At 41.1% G+C, this 8,992-nt stretch overlaps 1 pseudogene; it reads right to left on the bottom strand.

Annotated features, from left to right (window-relative positions):
• Window positions 1-1,854: 1,854 nt before the first annotated feature.
• On the bottom strand, window positions 1,855-7,834 carry LOC105477591 (tyrosine-protein phosphatase non-receptor type 11-like; annotated as a pseudogene).
• Window positions 7,835-8,992: the final 1,158 nt, after the last annotated feature.

The raw sequence follows: 8,992 nt of genomic DNA, 5'->3' as shown, positions 1-8,992 counted from the left end.
CACAAAAGAGATCACAATGCAAGATAAAATCAGTTACAGAAAAATTTCAAAGCTCCTTTTATTTCCCACATGAATTATGCTGTATATTTCTACTCCCCCTTCTTACATTTCAGAATTTTTTTTATAAATAAAGCATAAAGGTAAAGGGCCCTCTAGCAATCTACTAGAAAGACCCCTTTCTAGAACAATGATGCACGCCGCTCTCTGGCAGCAACCACTCAGGTAAGGTGTGTGTGACCAGCAGAGCTCTACGATGGAGGACTGCTGTGTGTGCAAGAAGCAGAGCCATCCCCAGCACAGTGTGAGGGAGGAGGGGCTGTGGCAGGGCACAGACAGAGAAGAAAAGACTTGGAAATTCACATTCCAAGTAGAGTCCCTGAACCTTAGCTTCTATTAGTTTTGGGGGAGTTTTGGTTTCTTGGTGGTTTTGTTTGTTTTGCTGCTCGATCAAGAGAAGTACAGAATGTATAAAAAGAGGACAAATGAAAGGTTTTCATCCTTGCTTATTAAAATAACTATATATCTTTAATGCACTCTTCAATATTCTAAGGGTAACAGCATATTGCTTGATTTGCATGCTCTTGATTTCCATTTGAATGTATCATTATGGCTATAAGTAGATGCAGAAGCTTAAGTTAATTTTATTGTTAATGCCTCAAGGCATTTTTAGGAAAAGTGCACAAAGCTTTTAAAAATCCAATAAATTATATAGAACCTTAATTTACTTCCCGTTATACCTTCAACTGAGGAAGGACATAAAGTGCTCATGAATTTAGCTCTTGCTTTTATCACCAATTGAATAAGTATTTGACTTACTGAAATGGACAAAACATACTCTTGGAATGTTATTTATGTGCTAACAATCTCTCATTAGTTGTATAAAGAATTATATCTTGACTAAAATGGATTCGAAGCTTATAAACTGTCCTATTAATCTACAAATAATGATAACTTGTAGGCATATATTATGTCAAGCTCATGTCAACAGAAATGAAAGTTTGTCTGGAATCATTCTATAAAAACCTCTATTACTCCCTCTACCCTCTAGCCACAGAATCTTGACTGCAATCGTCGGCACATATTCCAACTCAGTTAATTTTGTGTAATAAACTCTGAGAGGTGTGGGGATTAAATAAGTATTCTATAAAAATAAAGATAAATTATGGTTCTATAATCTATCATGTGATTAAATATTAAATATACATGATAGATTATAGAATAATAATTGCATACAGCTTAAAATTCAATTTATTCACTTGTAATTCAAATGAGACTGGCCACACTGGGCTTCCCTCATCTCCTCCCAAATGTACCTTGAAGTCAGACCTGATATTGATACAGGAGCTAGAAAGAAATTATTTAGGAAGTTAGTGAAGGTAAGAGAGTCCTTGGTAAGGTTTCCTTTTAATAAGAAGCAGCCCCCAAATAATTTCTTTTATAACAAAAAGCAGCCTGAAAAATGAAGCTGCAAGCACAGATAAGCAAGTGAAAAGCTTGCACAGGTAAATGCCGGCAGCTGTGCCAATAGGAAAAGGCTACCTGGGGGCTAGGCATGTTCAGTATAGCAGCTCCATCTTCCCTTTTGTCAACCACATGTACAGTAAGGAACAGACAACATGGCGCTGGCCAGGTAGAGAATCCATCTGCATAATAAAAGATTTGGGTGGGGTGACCAGCTTCTTCGCACACTATATAAATACCGTATCTGGTCCAACCAATCTTTGGGCCCTATGTAAATCAGACACTACCTCCTCAAGCTCGTCTATAAAACCTCATGCATTTGACCACAAAACCAGAAGACCCACTCGGGAACCCCCCCCACCCCCCCGCAGGAGAGTTATTCTCTTTCCTTTTTTTCACCTATTAAACCTCCACTCTTTTTTTTTATTATTTTTTCAGTCGAAGTCTCGCTCTTGTCCCACAGGCTGGAGAGCAATGGTGTGATCTCGGCTCACTGCAACCTTCACCTCTCAAGTTCAAGTGATTCTCCTGCCTCATCCTCCCAAGTAGCTGGGATTACAGGCAACTGCCACCATTCCTGGCTAATTTTTGTATTTTTAGTACAGATGGGGTTTCACCATGTTGGCCAGGCTGGTCTCAAACTTCTGACCTCAAGTATTCTGCCTGCCTCAGCCTCCCAAAGTGCTGGGATTACAGGTGTGAGCCACCATGCCTGGCCAAACCTCCACTCTTCAACTCACTTCCTGTGTGTCCGCGTCCTCGATTTCCCTGGCAGGAGACAACGAACCTCAGGTATTTACCCCAGACAAGGATGCAGCTTCAGTATGTCATATCTAAACACATACACACACACACACACACACACAACTCCAAAAATAGAAGTCACTCTGGCTGAAGTGTCTATGTGGAAATGAAAAAGAGAGTTCTAACTACCCAGCAAGATAATCAGAAATGCTCTGCTTTAAACTGCTCTTCCTTTGCCCCCAATTTCCTCTCCCACTTCAGTTGCTTAAAGTTCTTCTCCACATCTGTAGCCAACTCACTGCTTCCAGAACTACCTTCCCCAACCTCTCAATGTACTTTCATTAAATTAAGCAATGTAGTAGATCCTTAACTTCCCCAGTTTGTATCCTCACTCACCATCCACCTCAGCAAATAAAAGTATGCTTTCAGGGTCCACCCTTATTAGAATGCAAGAGGAGATTTTGAACCACAAATGCTTTGTTGCAGATACGGAAACTTGACATTTACTCACCCTCAAACACACTCACCCTCTTCTGTTCACCTATAGAACAATAAATAATTAGGGGCAAAGGAAGAGCAGTTTATTGGTATTAGTTGATTAGCACCCAGCTCTTCCCTCCTGGGGAATTAGGGAAGCCAAGGAAATGACCAAGTACTACTCTGTTTGGCCTCAGGTTTGGTTAGTCACCTACTTTTTTTCCATCTGCAAACCTTGTCTGCATTCAACACCAATGATATTGTCCATAAATATCCATTGTAATGATCACTTCTCTCTTTTTTTTTTCACGGTAAAGATGCCATAGCATTTTATTACCGTTACACAAGTCAACCAATTATATCTTCACTGAAATATCTGCACTGAATGATGATTCAACATAGGAGGCAAAGAAGGATGTCTTTGGAGAAGGCACTTAAGATAGAACATTAGAAAATCTTACCGTTGGCTAAAATAAAAATGAGCTCGTTCAACCCGGCTGGAGGTGTGTGAGGGCTGTTTCTTCTCACTGTGGCCTGACTAAAAACCAGTGGCATTAAGAAAGTATCACACTCTCAAGTCTGGGGGTGGCCCAGTGGGGTGGTGCTGCTCTCAAAAGCCCTGTGTCCGTAAACACATCCATTCTCACAGGATCAGTTTCTCCAAGTGCTGGTTCCAAAAATAGGCTCAGGGCTGGCAGAAATCATTCAGGAAGCTCCTTGAAGGCCCTCTCCTTATTTCTCAGTTTGACTTTCACTTTGTCCCAGCTACTGTAAGTGACTTTGGCTTCCAAAGGTCACTAGCAACTTCTACTTTTGCTAATATCTTTGGTTTTCCATGGCACTGGTTGTGACCGTCTGTTAGACTAGTGGCCTCCAATTAACTGCACCTCCACTTCACACCCTTTCCTTGAATCTGGGCTGGGCTTGTGACTTGTTTAATAAGTAGAGGGCATACTCCAGCGCTCTTCTAATTAGAAACATTCATCATCGTCATCATCCAATAGAGGGCAGTAGAAGGGACACTGAGACAAATCTGGACTTAAGTCTTCAGAAAGACTGGCCATTTCTGCTTTTGAGCTCTTGGGAGCTGTGAACTGCAAGTGAGATGCCTAGTTACCCCGCCAGACAGACCACTGAAAGAGACTCCACAGAGGAGAGACTCAGGACTGCAGGCAGAGAGAGAACCCCAGCCATCCCGGTCTCTTCCCCGACCTGCTAACCACATTGAGCGGCCACCTGCAGGCTGGCAGAGGAACAGCGCAGCTGAGCCCAGCTCAGATTGAAGAACGGTTGGGGGTGGGGTTGTTTTCAGCCCCTAAACTTTTGGGGCAAGTCTGTGAGCAACATTTGACAACCAAAAACACTGGTCATTCATAGATGCCTTTTTTTCTAAGTACAAGACAATTACTCAAATGCAAAGAAAATATGGCAAACGTTTTCCCACCACAACCTTCTCAGTCAATAGTCGAACTATAATTGGTCATCGGCTGGAAAAAAGAAAAAGCCACACCTCTTATCTTAATTCATAAATAGCCATGATTCTTTTTCTATGAATCTTTAATGTCAATGCAAAGGTAGACCAGTCAGCTGCTGGCAGTCCCAGGCACTGGCTTAATTCTCATTTAGCCAAAAACAGAAGCCATAAAAATGAATTATCCACTACTGGATACATCATGGTAAATGAGATTGTTCTCACTTTTCTAGGATGTTGTTACTTAATTTTCCCAAATCATTTCTTCTTATCTTCCCCCACATTAAAAAAAGAATTAAACTGGTTAAGGTTATAAAAAGAAAAAAAAAAGGTCTATAACTAGAATTTGAATCCCCATAATCTGCACAATATAGCGCACAATTTAACTGCTTCCTCAATTTAAAACAAAATTCTATAAAATATAACATCTACATTGTAGAGATGATTTCTTCTTATCTGAGGAAATGAGTAATTGGGAAGCAGGTATTTAGGGAGAGGGTGAAAGTCCACATCTATTTCTATGCTGAAGTTTTGGCAGGTTTTCTCATCTTAAACGTTTCTGCTGTTGCACCAGGCCCACATTTTCATAGACTCTAGCACTGTCTTCTCTCATTTCTGCACAGGGTGGCACTGAAGTATAAGGCAGGAGGGGGCTGTGATCTCCACTCATCTAGTCCACTAGAGAATACTTAATATTTGTATATTCGTGCCCTTTCCTCTTGCTTTTCTGCTCTTCCTCAATCCTGCGCTGTAGTGTTTCAATATAATACTGGACTGCCATATAGATAAATCGGTACTGTGCTTCTGTCTGGACCATTCCTGACCTCTGAGACTACACCACGTGGATGGTTTTGGGAACATCAATGTTGCAGTCAACACCTTTCTCTCTGATGATGTCAATAAGAATATCAATCACAATAAAGGTCCCTGTCCGGCCAATGCCAGCACTGCAGTGCACCACAAACGGCCCTGCATCCATGATGCTCCCCTGCTTATGGTGCACCTCCTCCAGGAAGTCCAGCATGCCCCTGGGGTCGCTGGGCACTCCGTGGCCCAGCCAGCTCCAAGAGTGGTATTGCCAGACCATTCTCTCCATAGTCCCTTGTCCAACCTTTGAAAGTTTAAGTTCTCTTAGCTTATAGTCATGAGTGGTGCTTTCTTTGACGTTCCTACCACGCATGACGCCATATGCTTTGAGAGCATACTCATCAGGCCAATATTTGACATATTTACTCTTTCCTCTCTCCATTTCTTTCCTTGTCATGACAATCACCTGGGAGTCTTCTTGGAACACCATCCGCCAAAAGTCGTTCACCGTGTTTTGCAGGCAGCCTTGTGTGGCAATGTAACTCTTTTTGGGCTTTGAATTGTTGCACTTGATTTCAAATTTAGGCACGGTTATAGTTGCATTGATGTAATCTGAAACAGGCTCACTGGGATCACCGTTGTGTAGGACAACCCTATGATCAAAGGGCGGATGTTTTTATATCTATTTTTGTTATTTTTTTTTCTTGCCTTTGACCCTCTTTTTGGCTGTAGAGAAGTGTTGTTGCAGTGTCTCAAAATTCTTCTCAAAAGCCTTGTTTGACTTAATCTGTGGTCTCAGCTCATTTGCTCAGTTCTTGAACTCTGCTTTCTATTTCAGCAGCATTTATACAAGTCGTGTTAAGGGGCTGCTTGAATTGTAGTACTGCACTCGATGTTTCCACCATAGGATTCTTCTTGTAATGTTCTGCAAGATCTGTCAAAGAATCAAACCGTTCTCCTCCACCAACGTCATATTTCAGTTCCTGACAGCGAATCATGCATGACATGAGTCACTTTAGACTCGCATCATTGCTCTCCCCTTTGTCATCACCAGTGCACACAGAGAGAACAAAATCTCAGGCTGGCTTTGGCTGTCTCGTACAAGAAAGCTACCATACTTTGTCCGTTAATAATTTCTCTGCTTCTTTCCCAGAGAGGTGTCCATGAAACCACTTTTCAGAGGTAGGATCTGCACAGTTCAGAGGATATTTAAGCTCAATAACATCTCCATTCTTCTCTTTTAATTGCCCGTGATGTTCCATGTAATACTGGACCAACTCAGTCAAAGTGGCAAACTTCTCCCCTCCATACAGGTCACAATAATCACTAGTGTTCTGATTCTTGATGTGGGTGACAGCTCCATTTCTTCTAACAGAAAGTGTGAAGTCTCCAGGGTTACTTTTGCTAGGCCTTGCCAAAAAACTGCCATCAACTCCTCTTGTCAACAGTAGGTTTTCTGCCTCCACACCAGTGATATTTGGGTGAAACCATTTCTGTGATGTCACGTTCCTCCGACCCTCCGGCTCTACGATGGACCTGCTCCTTCCTCAGGGTCCACTGAGCTCAGTTACATCGGGCTGGCCCAAGGGAGGCCTGCTCGGGACTGGACGCGGGGCAGAGCCAGCCAGCCATGCACAGACACTACTCCAGGCCTGGGGATCGCAGAGACTGTGCAGCCGCCCCCTGGCCTGGCTCGCTCCTCCTCCACCCTCCAATGATCACTTCTTTATATCCATGTTTTCAGTACAATTCACAAATAATATTTGTTCTCTTTATACAAATGGCAAAATTCATAATTTCAACATAGTCTTTCCCGGCTGCATTTCTGTGGCAGTTGTTTTCTTCCAAAACACCCTAGGAAATCTTAGCTGAAAGTGCTTATTACCTAGGAAAGTTTCTCTCAGCTATGCGTTATCTCCATTTTGAGCCTGTGTTTTTCTTTTCTGCTGTATTACATCCCATTTCCACCACAATCTGTGTCAGTGGAAAGATTTTTATTCTATTCTTGCTTTAGTAGAATTATCAGGTTGCATTCATACAGAACAAAAAATATTTCCTCTCCTTGATCAGTTAAAATCTCTATGAAATATTCTATTTACCAACATTAAATAATCAACAGAAGTAATTACCTAGGTGTTTTCCCTTTAGCTATTTCATTCACTTTTTCCTGGGATACTGAGGTCATGGAAATAACCAATATTTTTGTGGTGAAAAACAGGGAAGGCTCCTTCTAGAAATCCAAATCAATCATCCCAAATATCTAGGGTTTCCTCAATTTGCCACAATGCAAAGATCCACACAAAAGGACCTAAATCGTACATGTAAATATTGACATTTATCACCCCAAATGTAAAATAACTGATAGAGCTCTTAGCCTAATTATCTTCTAGTTATTGACCTAAAATTAAGAGACAGTGGTCAGAAATTCTCAAACCTGAGTATTTTGCTGGTATTTCAGAGGAACTAACAGTTTAAGATGAATTCTTTTAATTTTGAAAGTTATCAGTTTATGCCAAGGGTCACAATAGCTATGGATATCCAAACTCCTGGACCATACTCTCAGGCACTCTTTAAAGCTGAACACTCTTGATATGGTTTGGCTGTGTCCCCACCCAAGTCTCATCTTGAACTGTAGCTCCCATAATTCCCATGTGTTGTGGGAGGGAGCTGGTGGGAGACAATTAAATCATGGAGGCAAATCATATTGTTCTTGTGGTACTGAATAAGCCTCACAAGAACTGATGGTTTTTTAAGAGGGGTTTCTGCTTTCCCTCACAAGAACTGATGGTTTCATAAGAGGGGTTTCTGCTCTCACTTGGCTCTCATTCCGTCTTGCCTGCCGTCATATAAGACATGCCTTTCACGTTCCACCATGATTGTGAAGCTTCCCCAGCCACGTGGAACTGTGAGTCCATTAAACCTCTGTTTTCTTAATTAATTACCCAGTCTTGGGTATGTCTTTATTAGCTGCATGAAAATGGACTAATACAACTCTACCCCTTAGTACCCAAACAAAACACACTAATAGTCAGAGGCCCATTTGATTTTTCTGTTATTTAACCCTGTCCTAGAGATAGCTTAAATTAGTTATGTCTCTGAATACCACTCCATTCCTACAACGACTACCCCCACGTTTTCTCATTGTCCAGTCTTTCATGATCTTCAATCATTCAACATTTATATTTTCTTTTTACAAAGTAGTTGAAGTTTCATATGACTGTCAAAATCTGTCTCTGTTTGTTTGTACTGCTATAATAAAATACTGAGATTGGGTAATAAAAATTTATTTCTCATAGTTGGATGCTGGGGAGTCCAAGATCAAGGTGCAGGTAGATTTGGTGTCTGGTGAAAGCGGTGCTCTTGCTTCCAAGACGGTTCCTGCGTGTTACTGCATCTTCACATGGCAAAAGGTGGGAGGGCAAAAGGGATGAATGCTGTGTACTTACGAGGCAGAAGAGATAGAAAAAGGCCAGGCAGCTTTCTGAAGTCTCCTTTATAATGGCATTAATCCCATTCATGAGGACAGAGCCCTCCTGGCCTAATTATAGTAATTCCCAAAGCCCTCACCTCTTAACACCATCACCTTGGGGTTTAAGTTCCAACATATGACTTTTCAAGGGACATATATATTTAAACCATAGCAGAATCAAATGAATTGTTTTTTTAATTTACATGCTTTTGAAATGCCTTTGAACATCATTTACAAACATGGCTCAAATGGGAGATATTCTAACAGATATTGAAGAATTTCAGTAGTTCCTGATTTGGTTACTTTTAGCTCTTAAATCATCAAGTTTGGTTACTTTTAGCTCTTAAATCATAGTTTTTCCTGTCAAAGAGTTTTCCTGCCAAAAAGGTATGATTCTAACTCACCCAGAATAAAGTCCTTAAGTATTAAAGGATCAGTCCATTTACATAAATACAAATATGTGCTTAAGCAGAATACAGTAGCATAAAATGTGCAGCTTGTAGTGAAGCTTAAGGCTGATTTGCGGCATGAACACAGTTCTTTGTCCCAAATCTTTTCTGTTA

This window comes from Macaca nemestrina, chromosome 2 (assembly GCF_043159975.1).
Source record: "Macaca nemestrina isolate mMacNem1 chromosome 2, mMacNem.hap1, whole genome shotgun sequence".
NCBI classification, from domain to species: domain Eukaryota; kingdom Metazoa; phylum Chordata; class Mammalia; order Primates; family Cercopithecidae; genus Macaca; species Macaca nemestrina.
The sequence above is the reverse complement of the archived record's forward strand: the minus strand, read 5'-3'. Positions and strand labels throughout refer to the sequence as shown.